The sequence below is a fragment of the Trachypithecus francoisi genome, unplaced genomic scaffold (assembly GCF_009764315.1).
Source record: "Trachypithecus francoisi isolate TF-2019V2 unplaced genomic scaffold, Tfra_2.0 Lachesis_group8, whole genome shotgun sequence".
NCBI lineage: Eukaryota > Metazoa > Chordata > Mammalia > Primates > Cercopithecidae > Trachypithecus > Trachypithecus francoisi.
Genome location: NW_022681473.1, coordinates 51,790,315 through 51,814,363, shown reverse-complemented (window position 1 = coordinate 51,814,363; position 24,049 = coordinate 51,790,315). Strand labels below are relative to the sequence as shown.

Below are 24,049 nucleotides of genomic sequence, written 5' to 3'. Positions count from 1 at the left end.
ATCTTGGCAGTCACCCATATATTGGCAAGTCCCAAATCTTTGTTACCAGCCCAGGTTGTCTTCCCGAGCCCCCAACTCCCATACCCACTGCCCATTCAGCAGCTGACTGCATGTTGAAGTGTAGTGGTCTTCCCAGACACAACGTAACTAAACAGAAGTCTTGATTTGTTCTTAAAAAAACAAACACAAAACTAACCTTGTTCCTCCTCAGTCTTCCCCATGTTATGAGGTCCCATCATTTTCACCTGGCTCCCCAGGCCTAAAATGTGGGCATCATCTTTGATTCTGCTTCCTCCCGTGTCCTTCACATCATCTGTTTGCAATTCTTTTTTTGTTTGTTTTACTGGTTTTAAAAATTATTTATTTATTTATTTGAGACTGAGTCTTGCGCTGTCATCCAGTTTGGAGTGCAATGGTATGATCTCGGCTCACTGCAACCTCCGCCTCCCAGGTTCAAGCAGTTCTTGTGCCTCAGCCTCCGGAGTAGCTGGGATTATAGTTGCGCGCTACCACTCCTGGCTAATTTTTGTATTTTTAGTAGAGATGGGGTATCACCATGTTGGCCAGGTTGGTCTCGAACTCCTGACCTCAAGTGATCCACCTGCCTCGGCCTCCCAAAGTGCTGGGATTACAGGCATGAGCCACCGCACCTGGCCAATTTATTTATTTTATTTTATTTTATTTTTTTTTGAGGCGGAGTCTCGCTCTGTCGCCCGGACTGGAGTGCAGTGGCCGGATCTCAGCTCACTGCAAGCTCCGCCTCCCGGGTTTACGCCATTCTCCTGCCTCAGCCTCCCCAGTAGCTGGGACTACAGGCGCCCGCCACCTCGCCCGGCTAGTTTTTTTGTATTTTTAGTAGAGACGGGGTTTCACTGTGTTAGCCAGGATGGTCTCGATCTCCTGACCTCGTGATCCGCCCGTCTCGGCCTCCCAAAGTGCTGGGATTACAGGCTTGAGCCACCGCGCCCGGCCTATTTATTTTAAATTAACACATAATAATTGTACATATTTATGGGGTACATAGTGATGTTTCCATACGTATAATCTATAGTAACCAGATCAGGATAATTAATGTATCTGTCATCTCAAACATTGCAATTTTTGACAGCTGTTACTGTATGTCCTGGAAGCCACCACTGCTCATTATTATTATTATTATTATTAGTTTCTTTGTCAACCAAACAGACAAGACCACTGCTCTCTACCCTCGTTCAAATCTCCACTGTCTCTCAGCATGTCTCTGTCAGTTTTCTGTGTAGGCAAAGAGATCTTTTAAAAAGCAAATATGTGTCATTTCCCTGCTCTAAACTCTCCAGCGACTTTCTGGCATCTTTGGAATGGAATCTAAACATCTCGCTGTGGCCTGCCAGCCCCTCCTGCTCATCTTCTGTGGTCTCATCACTTGGCACTTTCTGCTCACTCCATTCCAGCCGCTGCATCTTTCTTACTGTTCCCCTTATTGCTTCATGGGCTTTGCACTTGCTGTCCTCAGCCTGGGCTGCTCTTCCCCAGACACCACCTGGCTCACCTTCACTCCATGCTGGCCTCTGTTCAAGTGTTCTCCCACCTGTCTGAAAAAGCACCATTCTGCCCCCTCTCCCCACTGCTTCAACCATTCTGTCCTACCTTGCTTTGGTTTCCCTCATTAGCACTCATCACTCCCTGACTTTATATGATATGTTGGTCTGTCTTCTTGTTTATGGTTTGTCTTACCCCACGAGAATATAAATCCATGAAGATGGGACCTGGTCTTATCTATTGCATTCAGCACCCTAGGGCCTGAAACAGAGCCTGGCACACAGTAGGTGAACCTGAAACATGAGGTGGGTGGATGGACAAATGACTGAGTTAATGCATACCTGCATGCAAGCGAAGACTTTGGAGTTTATTTCATAGGCAGTGCAAATCTAGTAGACATCTTTCAGGAGGTGAGTGACGTGGTCAGCACTTTTATTTTAGAAAGCCAGCTGGTGGCAGTGTGGGGGCTGGACTGTAGGAGGGAGGCAGCAGAATTACTTTAGCGGTTGTTAAAATTGTCCAGGAAATTGATGCTGAGTGTTGTGCTAGAGCTGTGAGGATGGAGAAGAGGGGACAGATGACAGGACCTGAAGATCTTTGAGTGTCTTTGATTTCTATTGGGATAACTTGGTGTAGTGATTCCTTTATAAGAAAAGCAGGAGGGGACGAGCTGGTCCAGGGAGAGACTGTTGACACTCTGTGGTGTTTTTCTCACCAAGCAAACCGGAGCCCTGGGATGCATGTTCTCTGCAGTGGCGTTGGCTTTCTGGGGAGTGACTCTGCTGCTCCGCAGCCTCCCCTGTTCCATTTTTTAATAAGAGAATAGTCAAGATGGTGGTGTCAGTGAGTGGGAGTCTTCTTCCTGCAGATGGATCCATTGATCTTTGCATACTCTAAGCCACACTAAATCATTGGTTCTTTTCTCTCAGTGGGTACATTTCACCATATTTGATTCTGCTCTGACAAATGCTGCTTTTTTTCTTTTTCTTTTTTTTTTTTTAAAGAACACCTAGACTGTGCTCAAGTTCCAGGTGGGGTTTACAGATAAATGGGGCTCCAGCATCTCCCTTCTTACAAACATGCACAGGAGCCTTTGCTGTCCTTGGGTCTCAGGGAGACAGACCGGCAGCAGGCACACATTCCTGGCCCAGGTGTAGTCATGCTGTCTGGTGCTGCCTTTTGAGACCCTTTGTGTGTGTGTGTGTGGACTTGAATGATTCCTTCTTTCAAAAATTCAACCCTCTCCAAGTTTTGATGAAAAGCCTTTCATCTCTAAGTAAGCACATTATTTCCCATCTTGATGAGGTGTGTCCCTCTGTGTCCCTGAGAGTATGTCATTCCAGCCTTCTAAATTTTATTGTATTTTTTTTATTTTTTGTTTTTTCAGACTAGTCAAGTGCAGTAGTGAGACGCGGGGAAAGAGTAGAACAAGGGGCCGGGTGCGGTGGCTCACGTCTATAATCCCAGCACTATGGGAGGCTGAGGTGGGCGGATCACGAGGTGAAGAGATTGATACCATCCTGGCCAACATGGTGAAACCTCGTGTCTACTAAAAATACAAAAATTAGCTTGTCATGGTGGCACATGCCTGTAGTCCCAGCTACTCAGGAGACTGAGGCAGGATAATTGCTTGAACCCAGGAGGCGGAGGTTGCAGTTGAGCCGAGATCATGCCACCTCACTCCAGCCTGGCAACAGAGTGAGATTCTGTCTAAAAAAAAAAAGGTAGAACAAGGAGTTTGATCTGAACTATCAATGGAGATAACTTTGGACTAGCCTCATCCCAGTCCTTTAAGCCTGGTCCAGAATTCCTAATCCTGCTTGTCAAGCCCTTCAAAGTGAAAAGTGAAATGCCGTACCATCTGTATAGCTGGATGCTTACCTCCCACCTCTCCTCTCCCTTCCAAAGGTTCCGATGTCATAGGAATCTACACTAGAGGGCTTCCTGTGTGCCGGGCACCGTGGTAAGCACTTCCTGTGCATTCTCTCTAATCCTTACCACTTTGAGGATGTAAGCATTATAATCTTCTTTTACAGATGAGGAAGCTGAAGCTTGCCACTGCTTAGTAGTTAAGAGTATGGGCTTACAGCCAAACAGACCCTGGATTGATTCTCAACTAGCTGGGGACCTTGGGCATGCTACTTAATTTTTTTAACCTTTTTCCACATTTAGAAGATAAAGATAATATGTAGATAGATAATATAGATTATATAGGCATTTTATATATATATATATCTCTTCTATATTATGAAGATAATACAGAGTTGTGATAAAAAATTAAATGAAATGACCAGACATAGTGGCTCACTCTTGTAATCCCAGCACTTTGAGAGGCTGAGGTGGGAGGTCACTTGAGGCCACGAATTCAAGGCCAACCTGGGCAACATAGTGAGACCCTTTCTCTTTTATGAAAAAAAAAAAAAAAAAAACTAAGAAAAATAAAATTAAATGAAATAGCATGTAATTTCCTAAGTACATAAGTACGTGCTTACTATGTGCCAGACATTGTGCTATTAGCAAATAATAGCTCATCGCAGATGCTGTTATCATCATCATCATCATCATCATCATCCCAGAGTCACAGATTGAGTCTGTATGTGAGGCCCTGCCTGGCTCCAAAGATTCTGTTTTTTCCTCCTGTTGCTCCCAAGTTCACCTGTCCCAAACTTTCTGGCCCCTAAGTTTACTTCCTTGTGCTTTTCTCATTGTGCCATTTGTCCCTGTCTGGGCAGTAGGCTCAAGCTAAGGCACAGCAGTTTTCCAGTCCCTTTGAGCTACTGACCTCTTTTATGTCATTGACTGAACAGTTTCCGGTGGCTGGATCGTCTGTGTAAGAGCTTGGACAATTTTTTCTGATTGTTACCATCATCGTGTTTACTGTGAAAGGGCTTCCTGTCTAGTTGTTTGTGTCAGCAGCATTGTCTAAATGAAACAGGAGTTGCAACAGAAGGGGTAGTCCTAGTCTTTTGGGGTCACAGATCACTTTGTGAGTCTGAAGAAATTTATAGACCCTCTCAAAAAAAAAAAAAAAAAGCACAAGACAAATACAAGCCCAGCATTTTTCATGAGACGTTTTTCCTGAAGTCCACCCAGCGATCCCAGTTAACAGTCTCTGATCTGGAAGGCTATGCGCTCGTTTGTCACTGTGCTGCTCCTCATTCACAGCCATGGAGGGTGTAATGTTTCTGCAGGATGTTTGTATTTAAGGGTTGTTGGGCAACTTGACAATGCTATACCTGTTTCATTGATACTATGTGCTGTTTGCATTTATTTCCCATATTTGAGATATGTATTTACACATGAGAACTGGCCTGGCCATTTTGATGAGATGTACCTGCTGATTTGCACATAAACTCAAGCCATTGCCTGCATCTAGAGGATAGACTGGAGAGGCTTTCTTGGCCCAAAACATCAGACTAGTAGGAATTTTATTATGAGTTATAGACTGAAAAAGGGGATAAACTTAGCTTCAGCAGGGTTTAATATTCTCAATTCAGGTAAATGTAAATCTCTACTTTTCATTTTAAACATTTTTGAAATTTCAGTCTTTAAAAAATGCTTTTTTTTTCCCTTCCAAGTTTCAAGGTATGGATTTGGGAGAAGGCGGATTACAAACACTTTAACTCCTCGACATCAGACTTGCTTATGAGCCTGTCTTTGGAACATTTCCAGTGAACCGTGGAGCCAGCAGCCGTAGGCATGATGATCGCTGGTGCTGATGGCCCCTCCACTCCCTGCCTGGCTTTTGAGGCCCTGCAGAAAGAAAGGAACCGAATTCTTTCATAAGGAAGGCCCCAGAATCCTTTCTCCTGCTATAGCTATGCTGCCAGTGTCCTCTGTAGATGGAAATGGAACTTGGATTTTGGGTGCCAGAATTGAATTCATCACAGATAAGATTAGTTGATATAAAGCTCTTTCTGATGAGCAGTTTTTCCTTCAGAGTTTTTCATTTTTGCTCTTTCTAAATTATACAAAATAATAGACACTCGTTACAAAGGGAGGATCATAATACTCCATACCTGGTTTTGAATTCCACCTCTATCACTTATTAGATGCAGCCCTGGGCAAAATACACACCCTCTCTGAGCCTTGATTTTCTCATTGAATGGGAGATCTAATTGTTTTACCTCATAATATTGCTGTAGGGCTTGAGGGAGATTGGTATAAATATGCTTTTCTGAGAGTCTGGTGTGTATTTGGTTTTTTTCAGTGAATATTTATTGAGTACCTACTAAGAACCAGTCACTGTTCTAGTTGATCTGGAACCAGTCAAGAGCAAAACAGAGAGTGTCTCCGCTCTCATGACGTTCACATTCTAATCAGAGGAGGGGCAAGAACACAAGATCACTTCAGTTATTAAGAAATTAGAACCCAGGGGTAGCATGAGAGTCATAGGAGGGACCCCTTTGCATTGGATGGCCAGCAGAACCCTCCCTGAAGAGCTCAATGCTTTGTAACCACCCAGGTCCCAAGTTTTCCAGGACTCCTACTTTATAAACACTGCCCCTCCAAGTGTGTAGGTCTCAGTTTTGAGTTTGGAAAATCTGACCACATAGTCTCTTGTTCATTAATGGGCTTCCCATTTAGAGAGTGAGTTCCTGGGGCAGGAGCCATGTCACAGGACCTTTTGAAGGTCTCAGGGCCAGTGTGGACGACACTTCTCTTGAACACTCACCCAGTTGGGCTGACGTGAAAGCCTCATAGTGAGAGGTGAGGGGTGATTAGTTTCCAGCCAGAGCCCATTTTGCTCCACTGCTGCTTTGAACATTCTGGTTTCTAAGGTGCTGGAAGTAATTTCTCTCAGTGAGAGTGTGGCACTCCGTCATCTTCTGATTCTCTGCATGCAGTTCTTCAATGACTTGTTGAGGCTGCGTGGAAACTCAGAGGCCAGGGCAGTGCCAGCTCACACGCTGGCATTTGAACTGCAGAGCAGGAAGCCCTACACCTGACATAACTGCACTGCCTTCTTGGGGTACGGTACAGATTTTTAAATGACCATTTCAGCCTGCTGGGCTGGGCAATGGTGACCTAAACTGATGAGTCAGGAAGCCACTGAGCAGAAATGCAGGCTACATCTGGCTCACCTGTCATGTCCATAGTTGACCTACTTTTGTTTGACCTTGATTTGCTCAGTGCAGTTAAAGATGCTGTTGTGAGTGTCCTTCTGCTACCTAATTTAAATAAAGCCCAACATGTGACAGCTCAGGGTCTTAAATGCACACACTACTTAGGCAGATGGACAGATGGGTGAGTGGTTAGCCTTTCACTTACCTCTGAATTGTAATTCTATCACAAGGAAAGGGCTTAATTTCAGGAACACGGGGTAATTATTTGAGACTAGATACAATGCCAAAGCAGCAGGCCTTGATTCCTTGCTACAGGGCAGCTTAATCAGGAAATGGCCTAGATGGCCGCCTTTCAAGTAGGTCCTTGCAGTAGCTTGGCAACAGGCACAGGGTCATAATTGGAAGAATTTGGCTCTGAGTGTCTGTGGGTGTTTACAGTGCACTATAGGACAGGGCTTCTCTTATTTATAGAATATTTTGAGCAACAAGCAGCAGAAGGCTGAAAAGCCACTAAAATCTCGATTTATTTTTAACAAATTCCATTTTTCTCCTCATCCCAGAAGGAGAACTGAGTTATTAAAAAACAGTTAAAAAATACATCATTGCAGAGCATGCCATATCTAATTATGGGGTTGCCAGCATCGGCCTGCAGCCACATTTTAAGGGCTTCGTAAATCAACCATCCATTCAATCTGTGAACTTATATGACTCCTGTTCTCCATTTAGATGTAGAGCGAAATTATTGGCAAGTGGGTGCCGATCAGAAAAAGTTCTTCCCTGCCTAATTTAGGAGATGGGAGGGATAAATATAGAATAGTATACTTATGTTCTCAAAAGGAGATAAAATCATTCTTCATTGTCCATTATACTTAGCTGCACAAACATCCATCCCATTGCACTAAATATCCACTTTAGGGTTTTCACACATTGCAATGGCAGTTCTGTGCTACTCAAAGGCGCAGTATTGTGATATCTTGCTGAGCCTAACCCTGGGTGATTGTTGCTCACATAGTCATGAAGAGACATAAACCCAGTGCTTTTTTGCCTGTGTTATCATAGTCTACTAGAGCTACAAGATGGGCCTTCAGAGAGACACTAGTTTTAAGTACGTCTCATTGTAGGTGGGGAAGCGGAGGCCTAGGCAAGGGAGTGACTTGCCTAGGGTCCCATTAAGAGTCATGGCAAAGGTGGGCTGGGGCGGCAGTCTCTGTGCTTCTCTTGGCAGTGCCCTGCTGTGCTCGCTGGAGCTACTGTATTAAACGGATCTTATTTCTACCCTTCGGGGGTTCACAGTCTTAGAAGACACAGACACGAAGATGGCCAAACAATCACCCCGTGCATAAGCAGACCAAGTTATGTGTGTATAACAGATTCATTGAGTGGTAGAGAAAATGAGAGTGGGGAATTTTGGAATCTATTTGGATAGCAAAGCAAAGGTAACATCAGTTGCTTTCTGACCCACTTGGGAAAAGCTTGTAGATGCTATAAAGTTTTCTAATGGAAAAAGGTGCAGTACGTTTGCCACGTGTTAGTGGGAAGGTAAGCATGATGCAGTGGTGGGTGGCAGGAGGCAGTGAAGGTAAGTATTGCAACTTTGGAGGAGCCCTGGGAATGGACTGTTGAGGTGATTTCATAGGAATACCAAAGGGAGCATAGGACTGGGCCACAGGCCAGAGACAGGCAATCCCGAGTTCCCTGGATTGCTCTGCCCTTTTCTGGGAAAGCAAGTGGGTGGCATGAGTGCTGTGTTTCCAATGCTCTGGCCCCACCCCGATAGAAGAATAATAACTGGTCATGGTGGTTTTGGGTTTCTTCTGACCCTCTATATCTTTGAGTAGCGTTCTGGTAGCTAATATCAATGGACTGGTGCCGGCCTGTGTGGTGAACCTGTATCTTTCTTGCCCTGGGCTACATGTCAGGCACAGTGCCTGAGCCAGAGTGGGCTTTGGGGAGTTACTTCTCTTTCTGAGGCTGGGAGGGGCAGAGGGACGAAGGGAAACCTTTGCTAGGGAGGGCAAACTGTGAAAGCCTCTGGAGAAGTCAGCTGTTGGGATGCCAAAGGCCAGGGCTTTTAGAGGATGCGAAGAGGCCAGGCGGGGTTGGTCTGGGCCTAAACTAAGGCTGTAGTGGCCAGCATGGAGAGGAACAAGTGAGGGGGAATGATTATGGGTGAGGAAGATATACTAGGGTTTGGCTATAGACAGACAACCAACCAGAGAGTAAAAGACAGTGACATGCTGGGACATGAACCACCTACTACAGAGAAGGTCAGAGGTGGGGAGGGAGGAATCAGGGCTGTGGGCAGATCCAGCAGCTGGGATCCAAAGTTGGAGCCCTTGGGTTATTGAATCCATTCTTTCTGAGAAGAGATGGTTCATCTTCCTGCCCAGGGAGTTCCTAGCCGGACTGGACAGTGGTTCTCAAACATGGTGCCAGGTGTTGCCAGATAGGAAACAATTAGTGTGTCCACAGAATGTCCCCAAGGTCACCTACACATATTTGTTTTTACTAATCTTTTGATACCTACAGCCACTTACCTGCTTTTGAGTTCTCAGAGTTGAGAATATATAAATTAGCAGTAACAAGTACATAGGAAATACTCGGAAAATGGCTGATGAACTTTAGTTTGGAAATTTCATTTTTTTCTTGGATCTGGATTATAATTTCAATACAAGCTAGCAATTTTTCTTGTTGATAAAATAGTTTCAAGTTTTAAAATTGTTTCTGTAGTTGATAAAGGTAACACTATTTCATGATGTAGGCTGCTCCTGCTCTGAACCAATTTTCAAAAAGCAGATTCTCCTCTTTCTCTCTATTACTTCTTGCTCTCGGACATTTCACTATGTTCCAGCAACTTTTCCTGTGTGTAACTCGGCCAGGAGACTGACTTGGGTAAGATCCAGGTCAAGGGGTTGTGTGGGTGGGTTGGAGGCAAGGAGGTGCGGAAGAACACTAAAACCTTTGCCTGAGAAGAGGCTGGGAAGTAGCCTGTGAACTGGAATGACCCTAGGCTTCCTGTCACAGTCACAGCCCATGGAGTTGGTGGACTTGATCACTCTATATTGTGTGCCCCCAGATAATAATGGCATTAGTCATAGATACTGTCTTTTTTTTTTTTTTATTTGAGAGAGAGAGTCTCAGTCTGTCGCCCAGGCTGGAGTGCAGTGGTGTGATCTCAAATCATTGCAACCTCCGTCTGCTGGGTTCAAGTGATTCTCCTCCCTCAGTCTCCCGAGTGTCTGGGATTACAGGCACATGTCACCACACCCAGCTAATTTTTGGATTTTTAGTAGAGATGGGGTTTCGCCATGTTGGCTAGGCTGGTCTCGAATTCCTGACCTCAGGTGATCCGTCTGCCTTGGCCTCCCAAAGTGCTTGAATACAGTTGTGAGCCACCACGCCCGGCCAATACTCTTTAAATCGTCCAAAGTAAGAAAATGTTGATAACTTATCATAGCCCTGTCATTTTACACATTCCCTGAATTATTGTCTGGCACCAGCAGGTGTTCCAGAAACACTTTTGGTTCTTTGAGCCATTACTGGTCATTCCTGTCCCCACTGCCACCACCAGATGTGGTTCTGAGAGTATTAAGTAAAAGGTTTTTTTTTTTTTTTTTTTTGAGATGGAGTCTCGCTCTGTCGCCCAGGCTGGAGTGCAGTGGCCGGATCTCAGCTCACTGCAAGCTCCGCCTCCTGGGTTTACGCCATTCTCCCGCCTCAGCCTCCCGAGTAGCTGGGACTACAGGCGCCCGTCACCTCTCCCGGCTAGTTTTTTTTTTTTGTATTTTTAGTAGAGACTAAGTAAAAGTTTTGAGGGTTGTATAAAGACTGGTGCAAAGTCCATCCTCCTTCCTTCAGGCTGATCAGCCACACCCGGGCTATCAGCACTTATTTACTTATTTTCAAAGTGATAGAATGGTCCAATGGGCAGGGGCCTAAGGGGTCACTTCCTCTAGCCACCCACCAGTGTAGGAGGATCCCATCTGTGCAGTGGCTGCCTGTGACAGGCAGTCCGCTAGCCCCACTCGGACATCTCCGCACCAGACATCCTGCTCCCGCTTTATGGACATCTTTGGCTCTTAAAAATCCTCCTTTATTCTGACCCCAGATCTGCCTTTTGGCAGTGTTTCCTTGGTGACCTAGTTCTGGTCTTTGTAGCAACACAGGACAAAGGTCCATAGGCATGGTGCAATTCCACCTTAGAAGTTTGAAGGTAGTGCTCATGGACCCACGTCCTTTCCCTCTCCACCCACTCTATCTCCCTCCACAAGGTTTATGTTCTCCAGTGCCTTCAGCCATTCTTTCTATGGCATGGCAGTCAGTATTAATCCCAGTAAAGGTGACATGTATCCAGAGAGTGCTTCCCATGGGCCAGGCACTGTTCTAAGCTCCGTACATGAATTGTCTTGTTTATGACTTAGAATCACCGTGTGAGGTAAGCCCTGTCATCATCCTCGTTTTACCAATAAGGCAGCTAAGGAACAAGGGCTCACATCTTGTCCAGAGCCACACAATCAAGCAGCAGAGCAGAGATTTGGGGCTGGGCATTGTGACTCCACAGCACATGCTCTTAGTTGTGGTGCCAGAATATCTTACAGCCTTTCCTGCATAATGCTAAAAATAAGCCTATGGTGCACTGGACTTGGGCTGGTCCTGCTTTAACTTATTTTGCAAGAAATCATTTGACAGGAGCCTTAGTTGAACCATTTTCTATGAAACCTTCAGATTTTGTTTTGACAGAACAGACTGCAGGGCAGAGGCATCTGCCCTATCCCCAACAAATGGGTTCATCCTGTAGCTCTGCCAGGCCCCACAGGGTTCATGAAATGGTGACTTTAGATCGAGGTGACAAATACAGGGCTCTTGATGTTTTCTTTTCCTGAACATGGTGCCTGAGCAATAGGTTTCTTGTTTAAAGTGCTTAGTCATGGTTTTATGGCCAGAAAGTAGAAGGAGAGAGGTACCTAAGAATTGTCAAACTGGGTCACCTCTTCAAGTGCCTAATCCAATATTCAGTCTCAGAGAACAACTCCAGCAGTTACGGGGGTGGAGGGATGTGATGACCACCTACCCTCCAAAACTGGGATGTAGGTGCCAAATACACATTCTCCTGAAATGATCCCTGGTGCCTCTAGCCAGGCTCTTCCCGGAGTCTAGAGAAAGATGGCCCATGACTTCATCCAGAGTCTTTGCTTCCCGTGCTCTGGGATGCCTGGGCTTTTCTGGCCAGAGCCATACACTGACAGGACCAGAAGGGCTGAGATGCTGGGACTGAACCATCTTTCTCTTTGTGAGTTGCTTTTCAGATAGCACACATTCTCGTCACTATTTTCCAGAGACTTAAGCAGCAAAGTGAGGGACCCTGGGGCGTCGACTCAGAGACCTGGAGGGGAACAGCTTGAAGCAATGTAAAAAGCACTGGGTAAAATCTGGTTCTGCCAAAAATAGGGCTATGAGAGTTACCTCACCTCCCTGAAAGGTAATATCTTTATCTGAAAAATGGGGATGATAATAGTACTAACCCAGAAGATTGACAGGAGGATTAGATGAGATTCTGTATGGACATAACAGTGCTTGGCACAATTGTCTAGCAGTGAAGAAAGATAAATATGAGAATAATAACTTCCTTCTTCCTCCGCTGTCTATTCTAGTCCAGTCTGCCATTGGGTTTTCTCTGTTGTTTTGGGTAAATAGCTAACCTCTCTGCCTCTTTTTGTCTGTAGAAATGCTACCGGTTCTGAGTGGGTACATCGCGCCCCCTATAGGACATCATGGGAATGTGTGTGGGTGATCTGGCTGTCACAGCAACCCAGACGAGGCTTTATTGGAGGAAGAGGGGAAGGCAGAGGTGCTAGATATAATGCTTGGGGAACAAAAGATTGCCCAACACCTGCACAGTTGCCTAATGCTCAGTGCATTCATGTAGGCAAAACCCTGCTTAAAATTATCTGAGCCTGGAATCTGACTCCAATTAACACATAAACACAAAAAATTTTTGCATGTTTTTAGTATATACTGAATTTTCTAGGAACACAGCTACCAAGTATGTAAGAATTTGTTATGAATAGGTTTGTTCACCTATTCATAGCACCTATTTGTTATGAATAGGTGCAAGCATTTCATATGTCTTTCATGATGTTTTCTGGTGTAGCAGTGCCTCAATACTTGCATATTGATTTACATACTGTCTTAGTTTTAACTATATTTCCTTTCTTCTTTGTATTACAGTTAGGGCATTATATTGATTATTTTTGGAATTATAAGTGTTGTAAGGTTATATTGTTTACAGATTTCAAGACAGCTAAGGACATATTTAAAATATTTTATTGCGTCTTTGAAAATATGAGAGAGCAAGAGAGAGAGTGTGTGCACATGCACGCACATGCTTACAAATTAGCTAGAAAAATTCTAAGACAGACTTTAAATAAAAAGAAATGGTTTCATATCTCTTAGAAATGTCCTTTTACATAAGGATATGTAGTAGAAGTCCAAATTTTTAACTGCATTCATTGTCAGAGAAATGAGGTGTTTTGATGTTTCCCCTGTCCCTTTTAGAAAATATATAATCCTAAAAGAGCCTGAAACAGTTTCCATTGTCATATTTTTTCATTTTTGCCATCTCTGTTTTTTTTTCACTCCTCCCACCTGTGCATATATATATTTAAGAAGTCCCCATATAGACTTTTAAAGAAAGAAAAGCCAGCCAGGCTCCCCACTCTTTACTAAGTTTGTTTTGATTGTTTTGTGTCCTCTACCTGCACCTCAGCCTGAGTCAGACTGACTCTGGGAGCTGTGGGCAGGTCCAAGGGAAAGTCAAGGAGGTAATGAGGCTTCTCGTGGGGGTAACTTGTAGGCCAAGTTGGGTGGGTGATGTCAGTCTACCAGAAGCTTCCTGCTCAAGCCTGGGCCTCTACCTGCCCTGAAACCTGAGGGCTCTTCAGTTGGACCACGAAGGTCTGACATCCAGGAGGGTCCCCAGGAGAGAGCAACTGTCACTAGGGAACATGCTGCCCAGCACTGACTGTACTGAGCAGCAATGTTGTGCGCCTGTTGGGTTGATGCTATGGATAGCCAGGCGTTCAGAACTGAACACGACACGTAAAAGGCAAACATGAACTGTGAATGTGCCAGTGTCATATGCTGCCTTGGTGGTCATGTGTGGGCTGGCAGTAAGCATTTGGTCCCTTAACACTCGCTGTGTTGGAAAGTTCCCAAGGCTTTCATCTAGGGTAGCTGGTGTGTGATTTCCCTGTCCTTTGTTATTCCTATCTGGAAACTAGTTGAAGTCTTTTCTATGACGTTGATATAGTTACAGAAAACCTGAATACTTACTACTAAGTTTTACAGTTCTGCTTAGTTCAAAAGTAACACAACCTCATAAGAGAAAGTTTGAAACAGGTAGAGAAATTGAAAGATGAAAATCACTACCCATTGTCTCAGCCCACAAAGACAGCTACCATCAGCATTTCTGTTTACTTCCTTTCAGTCCTTTCTGTGTTTATGAAATTTTATTATATAAGTAATTCATGTCCAATATAGAAAAAGATGGAAAATTGAGAAATTATAATGTTAAAACAAAAATGACCCATCTCACCAGTTGGAGATGTCTTAATATTCTGGTGAATTTTTTCTTGTCTTTTTTCCATAGACACATAAGAAGATTGGGAAATATTGTGTATATAAGTTTGAATCCTTTTTCACCAATGTATATCAATGTATATCAGTTCACTAATGAATACTAATTAAATGAAAATTTGTTAAATGTATATCTATTTTTATCTATTGATATATTAACAGATACCAGTGCATATCTATTAAAAGAGTACTATGTAAGAGATGATATTCTTAAACATAAAATTTAATTTAGACATGAAATTACTTTGTCAAAAGGTGTATCAGTTTATATTCAGATATACAGTGTACTGACCTGCCCATTTACCACATCTTCACTAATACTGGTATTATCTTTAAAATGGAATCTTCGCTAATATGAGCAGTGAAAGTGGCATATTGTCTATTAAATTTTGACTTATGAGATTGAGCATGTTTTTGTATACTTACTGGTCTTTGTGTTTCATCTTTTGTGGTTTCCTATTCATATTCTTTGCTTAGTTTTCCACTGAAGTATTTGCTTTTTTATTGATTTATAGGAGATTTTGTTTTGTTTTGTTTTGTTTTAACTCAGAAAAGGTAGTATTGCTTCAGTTGTCATAGCGCTTTGGAGTCAGACAGACCTGAGTTTGAATCCTGGCTTTCCTACTTGTGAACTGAGGAATTTCAGGCAATTTATCTGACCCCTCTCAGAATTAATTAGTTCTTCTTTGAGGACTAAACAAAACAACACTGACTAGCATGAAAAAAAAGCCTGCTGTGTGGTTTCTGCCACTAGTTTTTGTGTTGTTATTTTTGTTGTGATTCCTGCACTATTTTCTCAGAAAAATGACCTTGAGCTCTACGACTCATGCCTGTTCAGACCCACAGAAACGTGATACTCACTATATCCAAAGCTCAGAAAAATGAAACTGAAATCACTGAAGTTTGTGGGTTGTTGTTTTTTTTTTTAATTCTTCTTGCCAGAAGGAGACAAATGAAGGAAAAAAAACAAGCTGATTTCGTTTTCATTAAGAGGAACTTGGGTTATTTCTGGGATCAGGCAGGATACATTCAGACCAACATGTTAGATCTAGGGCTGGGAAGATCCTGAGACTCGTTATAGATTACATCATCTTCCTCCAAGTGCGCTTGCCAGGCAAATGGACAAGTGCATTTTAGAAACGTTTTCAGTTGTTCACGTTTAAACAGAAAGGATCTCCTGGCTTTTAGTTAACCCATTGAACAGATGTGCCATTCCGCCAGCACATTGGTTATTCATGTCCTTGGTACTGGTTTTTGACATCTTTGCACCGTAGGTGGGAGGAGGGATGGGTATGAGCCTGCCCTGCTCTCTTTCTCCTACTTGGGACAGAGCTGTTGCTTTTATTTGCTGAGTCACTGAAGCAGCAGAGCATGTGCAGAGTCTCAGCCCGGAGTTGGGCATATCTGGGTTCCAGTCCCTGCTCTGGCCCTTCTCAGCCGTGTGATCTTGGACTAGTTGCCTTACCTCTCTAAGCCTCAGTCATCTTCTACATGATGTCGATGCCTTCCCCAAAAGGTCGTTATGAGGACCGAAGGAGACATGTCAAGGCAGGAACCATCCTAGGCACGTGTTTGATGCTCAGTAAATGTGACGTGGTCAGTGTTCAGAGGGGCGGGGGTGGCAGGTGACTGCTCTGTTTCACCTCCACTCACAGCAACAGGGCCTGTGGTGTCACCTAGACATCTCATAGGCATCCCATGCTGAACATGTCCCAAACCAGCAGCTCCTCCCTGGATAGGTGGATGGCGTCCAGGGCCCTCTTCCTCCAGCTGTCACATGGGGCATGTACCTGGAAAGCGGCTTTGCCCCCTTGGCTGGGGGCCTTTGTGCAGTTCATGGACTGGGAGTCACCCCCATGTCTAGAGCATCAGGAAACCCATTGGCTATTCCTTTAGAGCATACCAAGAATCAACTTCTCAGAACATACCAAGAGTTGACTTTTTTACCCCGCCATGGCCACTCAGACTGACCCCTCTTACACCTCACATCCCATTGGTCAGCACAGCCCCTGGAAATATGTCTAGAATCCAGCTGCTTCTCATCACCCTCACGCCTAATACTGAGGGCTGAGTCACAGCATTTCTTCCCTGGACTGTTGTAGCTGTCTCCTAACTCAGCTTTCTGCCCTGCCTTTACACACACACACAGGGTGTCTTCTCACCACTGCAGCCAGATATAAAAACTAAGAGGGATCATGTCACTCCCCATTTTACTCAGAGTCAAGGCCAAGATCCTTACTGGGGTCTTCAGGCCCCCAGGCCTGGCCCTTTGACTGCATCCCCACTTTCCTTAGCTGTCTCCTCTCCCTGGTCCCCACAAGTCACTGGTCCCCTAGCACTGGGCAGCTCCCTGTGGCCCTGTTCACCAGCTGTCCTCTGCCTGGAACACCTCTGTCGCCTCTTACCTCCTCGTGTCCAGCCTCCTTGGGGCCTTCCTGACTGCCTCCCTCCCGTGGTCTGCCTCCTCCCCATCTCTGACTTTCCTCCTGAGCACTTACCACCACCCAGCACCCGACTTACTTGTTTGGTTTTCTTGCCTTCTTCACCAGGAGGTGTGCCAGATGAGGACAAGGATTTTTGTGTCCCTACCCCCATCCCCAGCACTGCCGTGGAGAGCAGTGCCTAGCACTTGGATGCCCTCAGTACATATTTGTTGAGAGATTAATGAGTGGTCATGGGCCAGCGCACCAACAGTGTCTTCGTTGTTACCAAATTGTCCCGAATTGAAATTTGGCTACTACATGCAGTTTGTGGTGGAAATTTACTCAAATTACCAATTCTTTCACCGAAGAAATTACCTGGCATATGTGGGTTCTCAATAAACTGTGTTGGATTGCCTCAAGGTTTTGGGGCAGTGGTAGCCATCCGAGGCCTCCTTGCCAGTCAGCCAAACCCTGTGCTGAGTGGGACATAACAGATGCCCCCAGCATCCTTAGCTGATGCTACTGTGTCACCCCAGAATCCGTGGGGCAGCCCACCCCTCAGCAGCAGCTGTCACCCTGCTGGGTTCCCCTTCTCCTCCTGTGGGCTTCATCTCCCTAGGAAATCATTGTCCTTGCTTTCTACATCTTATCTCCCTGAGCAACTCCAAAATTCTGTTATTCAAATCCCACTGACCTTTCTCATTGCCCTAGTCCAAGCTTTTCGGAGTTGTCTCTCTGTTTTATATTAAAACAAAGCAGTTGGACTCTTAAAACTCCATTCACTTTTCAAATTCTTTTGAGTCCTCAATGCTTCCTGCTACAAAATGCTGCCCTCTGGAATGCCTTCCAGACCCACCTCCAGGACACCTGTAGCCTTCCCTGCAGCCACTCTCCTCGACTCCTTCCTCGTTCCCAGAGGTCACTGTCCTGGATCTCTCCAGCTTTAAGTTCCTTCATGTCCTCTTGCCACCCCTGCTGTCACCATCTCTGAGTTCCTGCATCCCCAGGATTTCAACCTGAGTTTGCATCTCCTGACGTCACTTTTCCCAGCCTTCGCCCTTTTCAACCAGCACAAGGCCATCCACTTCCATGGCCATAGTAGGCACCACTGAGCATGCTAGCTGTTTTCTTATATTCAACTCATTTGGTCTGCACAACAACCCAGTGCAGGGAATCCCCCCCTTTTACAGATGAGGCATCTCTAGCTCCTGGAGGTCACCTAATTTGCCTAGGACATGTAACTAGTAAGTGGCAGGGCTGGAAATGGAACCCGAGAGGCCCCGCACTGACCACCATCCTGCTCTACCTCTCCTCAGGCACTCAGAATCCCCTCACTCTATTGTCAGAACCCACCTTTTCCTGCCTTTCTGGTACCTGGGGGAGAACCCTCAGCCTCTTCTTCTGCTGCCACTTGCTTCCTTCTTCTGTCAGGAAGGTCCCATACCTGGCCAGCCTGCTCTGGAGACATGCCCACTGCCCGGCCTTGCCAGGAGGCTGTGCTGTTGTGCAGGCTTCCCGCCCCACACATCCCTTCCTGCCTGTCCTGGGGTCCCACCACCTTGCTTTGTAGTTGGCCTTGCTCTTTACTGTGGTAAAAGGTGTAGGCCGTTCCATCTAAGATCCTATAATATTCCCTTTCTCTGCTGTTGAATGTTCTTCCCATTCTCCCCACATTCTCGAAGAAGGCATGTGGTTTTCTTCTTTGCTTCTCAGCCCGCCCTGAGCCCAGCCCCTGCCGCCTGGCCCAGCCTATCCTGTTGGCAAACCCTAAGCCCTAGCCAGAAACACAAGCACCTTTCAGGTGCTCCATCTTAACTCCACCCTCCCTCACACTGGCCTCTCTCCCTTTGCCACCAAATAACAGCAGTGCATTCTTTTGTTTCCTTTAGAACAAGACGCAGATGTTTTCCAGAATTTTCTTCAACTTCAGGCAGTAAGTTTGTTGGTGAAAGGAGTGTTCCTCCACTGAGTCTGTAGAACCAGGCTCTCTCCTCTTATTCTGTAGCAATTAAAGACAAGGACAGGCAGGAAAACAATGAAAAGAAATAGGAGCCAGGTGGATGCGCCTTCACTTAGCTGGTCCTTGAGCATGACTCGTTGATCCTTCTTGCTTCCATCAGGGATTGTACCCTGTGCCCTCTTTGAACGCGGGGGCGTGTTGAGACCAAGGGTTGGGAAGAGAGCTTTGGCCTCACCAGCCTGGTCCCCAGAGTGGAAGTGGCAGGACTGGAGGGATGTGGCAGACAGAGAGCACATATTGCCCCCGGCCGTGCCCCCAGATGTGGAGTGCTAGGTGCCGGGGTGCAAAGGGGAACAAGGCCTGGACCCTGCCTGGGGAGAGGAAGCACCTGGGAGTTCTCTTTGTGGCTTCAGATCCCATGTTGTCCTCCAGGTAAAGCAGACCATCTCTGGGGTCTAGGCTGGGGGAAAACTCTTGCAAAAATTCCTGGTTCTGGGACAGGCCGTGGGCTAAATGCATAGGGTCTGCATGAGGGGCAGAGGACAGTGCCAGGCCAGTGAGCACGCACTACGCAAAGGAAGTGGCCAGAGACCACTCGTAAGAAAAAGTGGGACATGAGCTTCAGAGCCTGGACTGCTTTCAGAGGAGCCAAGAGGCTGGGAAATAAGCTCTTTCTGGTGAGGAAATCAGCAGGGGGAGGGGAGGGTCACACAGGAGGGGACTCTTAATCCTGAATGGCTTTGCAGAGCACGGTTCCCCTTGTGTGCCCCATGGAACCCTTGGCTGTTAGACGTGAGGTGATAAATGGTGTGTGGATGCATACACTTGGGACTCAGACTCCACTGCCCTTAGACCTTCACCCTCCATGGGCCCATCTTTAAAGGTCCAAGAAGCCTTGCAGAAGAAACACCTAACTGTTGAACCCAGCTATACGTATTTGGCCCCTGATTTTTCCCCCCAGATAACATCATTACAATCCTGTGGGATTAGTGTTCGATGGCAGAACTTTGGGAAGTACTTTTTGAAGAATTTGTAAATCCCTGCACCCTCTGGACTGTGCCCATTTCTTAGTTTGCATGGAGGCTGTGCTGTACAGTGGAAGGAGTATGGGCTTTAGATGGGACTGGCCTGTGTTTAAATCTGCCTTCCCATTATACAAAATCACTGATCTCGATCAAGTTACTTACCCTCTCAAACTTAGTTTCCTTATCTGTAAGATAGCGGATGAAACATTAGGTAGTTGTCTTATGAGACTGTTGTGATGGTTAATGGGAAGATAATAATGACACTTACAGAGGGCTTGTTATGCTCCAGACACCATTCTGAGCACTTTATATATCTCACTTACTCTTCACCACAACTGTGAGGCAGGTAATGTTATCCTTATCCTACAGGTTGGGTCAGAGACCAATGACACATACAGACTAAATGTTGTGCCCAACGTCACACGGCTGGTAAATGTGGGACCTGAGATTTGAACGCTAGGCACTCATACATGATGGGGTCAGGACTTGAAACTTGACCGCCATCTCCCGTCAGAGAGCATGCTTTGAATCACTATGTTATAAAGGGTCTAGAGCAGTAAAAGCACTAAGTGGTATCAGTTCCCTTTTCAGATGCCTCATGGAAATGTTCAGGGGATTGATGGTTCCTGGGACTCCAACTCATTCTGCAGTCATTATAATCAGCCCTGTTGAAAGAATAATCTCCTCGATCTGCTTGCCAACTCAGATGCTCCCATTGTGACCATTTTGGTTGCTCATCCTGGGCCACTTCAATTTGGGCGGCTGCTCAGTGGTCAGGTGGAGTCAGGCCACTTTCCACAGCTGTCTCATCTGTGGCCTGTACCTCCACATCCAGGACCAAGAGTTCCCCCAGGATGCCCAGTGGGTTGGTAGCTTGTTCTCTTTCTACACCTCAGTGATGGACTTGGCAAAGGGGTAAGAAGACATCTCTTTTATCATTCAGCAAACCGAGTGCCTTTACTGAGCTAGGTGCATGCCTTGGGGGAACTAGTCCTGTTTGGTGACTTAGTTAGATCTCTGAATCCCTCTACCAACCCTCAGTAGCTGTCTGGGAGACTGGGATTCTGTGGACTCTCCTCTATCAACGATATTGGGGTTCTTTTCCACAAAGACCAGCCTTGTTTTGATTGACATAGTTCCCCAGATTTACAAATCTTACTCCTTGCGGGATCCTCTCAACTGATCAAGCCCCATAGCTCCAAATGCCGTCTCCTTGATTGATGTTTAATTTGGGGATCCACAAGCGTCTAGAGCTACCAGTTGAATTTGGGTACCCAAGGGCCACAAATGGGCCCTCCTCACACCCCAACACCTGACAACCAGCACCTTTGAGACTGAAGTACCACTGCATATACTGCTGTCCTCTGCTCAGGGCATTCTCCCTACCAGCCAGGCCACCCGGCAAACCCCTGCAACACCTCGTAAGACCTCTTCGCTGGTCTGTTCTCCTTTTATTAATACCTCCTCAGCACCCCTCCACACACACCCAAGCCCACAAGCAAATCATTTTTTCGTCTCTTCTGCTCTTGTACCTTCGTTATGCCCCACTGCTACAAAAAAAAACGCCTTCCTCAAGACACTTGACTGCCACCTGCTGGAGAGTTGTCATCATGACTCAACAAATATCTGCCACTTCTAAACCCCCAGGCACCTCCGGAGTAGGGCAGTGCATTGCTGTACAGCTGTAAACATGGCTTGCCTGTTGAATTGATCATGCTGACATGTACTTATTAAAACACTTGTCCCTCTAGCTGGACTGAGGACATCTTGAACGTAAGGACTGCTGATTTCTGTCTTTGTCCCCATTGTGGTTTCTGCTAGGGGCTAGAGAAATATTTATTGAATGATCCTTGTGTAAACACCTGTTACCTTAGGTTCAGGGCATCTGCTGACATTTAGTGAAGGTTTTCTAAATCTGTTGCAAAGCAAGGCTCCCCACAGGCGGTCACAGTAACCATGGAGGTCGCGCAGGACTTGCAATGGGGACAGGACCCCATCAGCCTCTCACCTCTGCTCAGAGGTACCGCCCTCTGAACAGATCAGAGCATGAACAGGTCAGAGCAATTCAGTGTTTACTTCACAGGCACCATGTAGTGAAGAGTGGGGCCAGGGGCCATCTGTCGTGGCTGTTTGGGCTGGGGAAGGAGAGCAGTACTTCTGGAGCATGTGCTGTGCTCGGGGCCAGCTCCCTGTAGGTAGGTTGTGGGAATGCAGAGGTGGCAACTCACGCACCCCTGCTGGGGATTGAGAGTTTTGTGGAGAAGTAGATCAGTAAGCACACGGATACCAGACAGGGTCGTCAAGGGTGTTGATTCACTATTGTCCCTATTTTCCTAAGCTCGCCACATCATGGAAGACTGCTACCCAAGTGACATTCTGGGGCTTCACCAAGTGTTTTAACAGAGCTCCACCCAGCTGTCACACTAGGGGTAACACTGTGGGCCAGAAGGAGAGGCAGGCCTTCACTGGGGTCCCATTTTAAAAAGGGGGAAGTCCTCTGTTCTTTTATAACACTTGTTTTCCCCAAGCCATTCAGCATAGTATTACTCAGGTCCCATAGAGAGAACCTTCCCAGAGACAGCTCTCCTTGCTCAGGCCTGTCCTGATGAACTCCCTGATACACTTCCAGGTCTTAAAAGAGTGAGAGCTAGCATGTCCCTCTCTGCCCTGGCTGCCAGGAAGCTCAGAGATAACTTGTTTGCTCAGTTCCTGTAGCTTTCCTGACCCAGGATTTCTTTTTCTTGTAAATTCTCCTTGTTCCTTTTCCAGGAATGCTTGCTTTTTATGTTTTGTTTGTTTGTGTTGCTTTTGTCTCTGTATTATACTTTTGGGAGGTGGTTTTTGGAGGCAGGATTGGCAGCAGTGTGGTAGTTAGAAGCACCAGCAGTAAAGCTGGACACACCTGGGTTTCATCCCCACTTGCTAGCTGTGTCATTTTAAGTAAGACAAGTTACCTCTTCAGTTCTTAGTTCCTCGCCTTGAAAATTGGGATAATGATCACAATGAGTGGATAGATTATTGTGAAGATTAAACTTGTTTATTGTAAATGCCATTGTTTCCTGTTCCTGCTCTTGGATCAGGCGTGATCTGTGGCTGTAGAATCCTAGTCTTAATTTCCTTCTTCCTGCCCGTGTCTGTCACCATACGATGAGTTGTACAATAGCACTGACTATGGGACCAACCATCCTGGTTTGTCTGGGACAGAGGAGTTTCCTGGGATGCAGGACTTTCAGTGCTGGATGGGAAGGTCCCGGGCAAATGGATGAGTTGGTCACCCTGGTAATAAACAACCTCAACATTTCAGTGGCTTACTGTAGCAAAGGTTTATTTCTTTGTTGTGCTACTGTCCATCCAGGGCCTTGGCTAAAGGAGGAGCCTCTATCCAGGAAATTGACGGTCTTGGGCAGACAGAGGAACACATGTTAAAGGTCCTTTAGAAGGCTGTGGCTGTCGCTTCTGCTCTCATTCACTGGTCAGGGTCAGTCACATGGCCAGCCCTGCCACCAGGCTGTGCAGAACCTTCCCACTGGGTGGGGTAGCTCAGCCTGGAACACTGATCCACTCTGCCAGGCTCACCTTTCTGTTCTTTTGCTTTTTAGGGTGCTGGAGCAGGGACCAGGGAAAGAAGAGTCACCTGGTGTGGATTGGGGGTCTTGGATGTGATCATCTTCCTGTAGATAGTGGGTATGGGTTTCTTGAGGGGCAGTGTTCAGCTTTACCCTGCTCTGCTCAGAGGAGCAGCTGTATCTCCTTTGGACGCCTTCTAGTGGTTGATGCCCTCGCCTTTCTCAGCTGCCAAGGCCTCTCTCTGCAGGGCAGACTGGGCTGTGACTTCTCTTCCACCCTCCTTGCTCCTTCCTGTGGGACCCCTGAGATCCTTTCGCCATGCTCCTCGGTGGAATGGAGGGTGCCCTCACATTCTTCCAAGGCATCCTGTGCAAGTCCCTCCATGCCCTGCTTTCTCTGGCAGTCCAGCAAGACTCCATCTCACCTTTGGGACTCTCTAGCTTGGAAGTGGGCACACCTGCAGCCCCTGACTCCAGGACCACAGGCCACGCTCTCCCCAGAGCATCCTCACCACATGCCATGTGGATGGCCGGGTCAGGGCGGCCCTCAGAGCCCACCCTTGGCAAGGGTACTCTCTCAAAGGCACCTCTTTTGGCTCAAATCCCTTTTGGAAGTAGCCCAGAAAGAGGCTTTCTTTTTTTTAAATTTTTTGTTGTTTTATTTATTGTTCTTGCATCTAAAAATGCCTTCTTGGGCAGAAAACAGTTTCCCAGAAATAATGTTAATTAAGTGTCACAACTGGTTTAGCTTCCTTACCTTGTCTAAGCATGCAAGAGAGGCTTTTGAGGCTGGGCGTGGTGGCTCATGCCCATAATCCCAACATTTTGGGAGGCTGAGATGGAGGGATTGCTTGAG

The 24,049-nt window shown here is 46.1% G+C and overlaps 1 protein-coding gene across 31 annotated transcripts in view; it reads left to right on the top strand.

Annotated features, from left to right (window-relative positions):
* The window catches only part of ARNTL (aryl hydrocarbon receptor nuclear translocator like), a 110,236-nt gene that overhangs the window by 45,482 nt on the left and 40,705 nt on the right, over positions 1–24,049 (top strand). For 8 of the 31 annotated variants that reach the window (XR_004435976.1, XM_033206154.1, XM_033206151.1 and 5 more), the window contains exon 3: positions 3,427–3,481. The exons of the other annotated variants lie outside the window; for them this stretch is intronic. The gene's annotated coding sequence lies outside the window, so the exon portion shown is untranslated. The remainder of the gene's footprint in view (positions 1–3,426; positions 3,482–24,049) is intronic. 31 annotated transcript variants of the gene reach the window in all.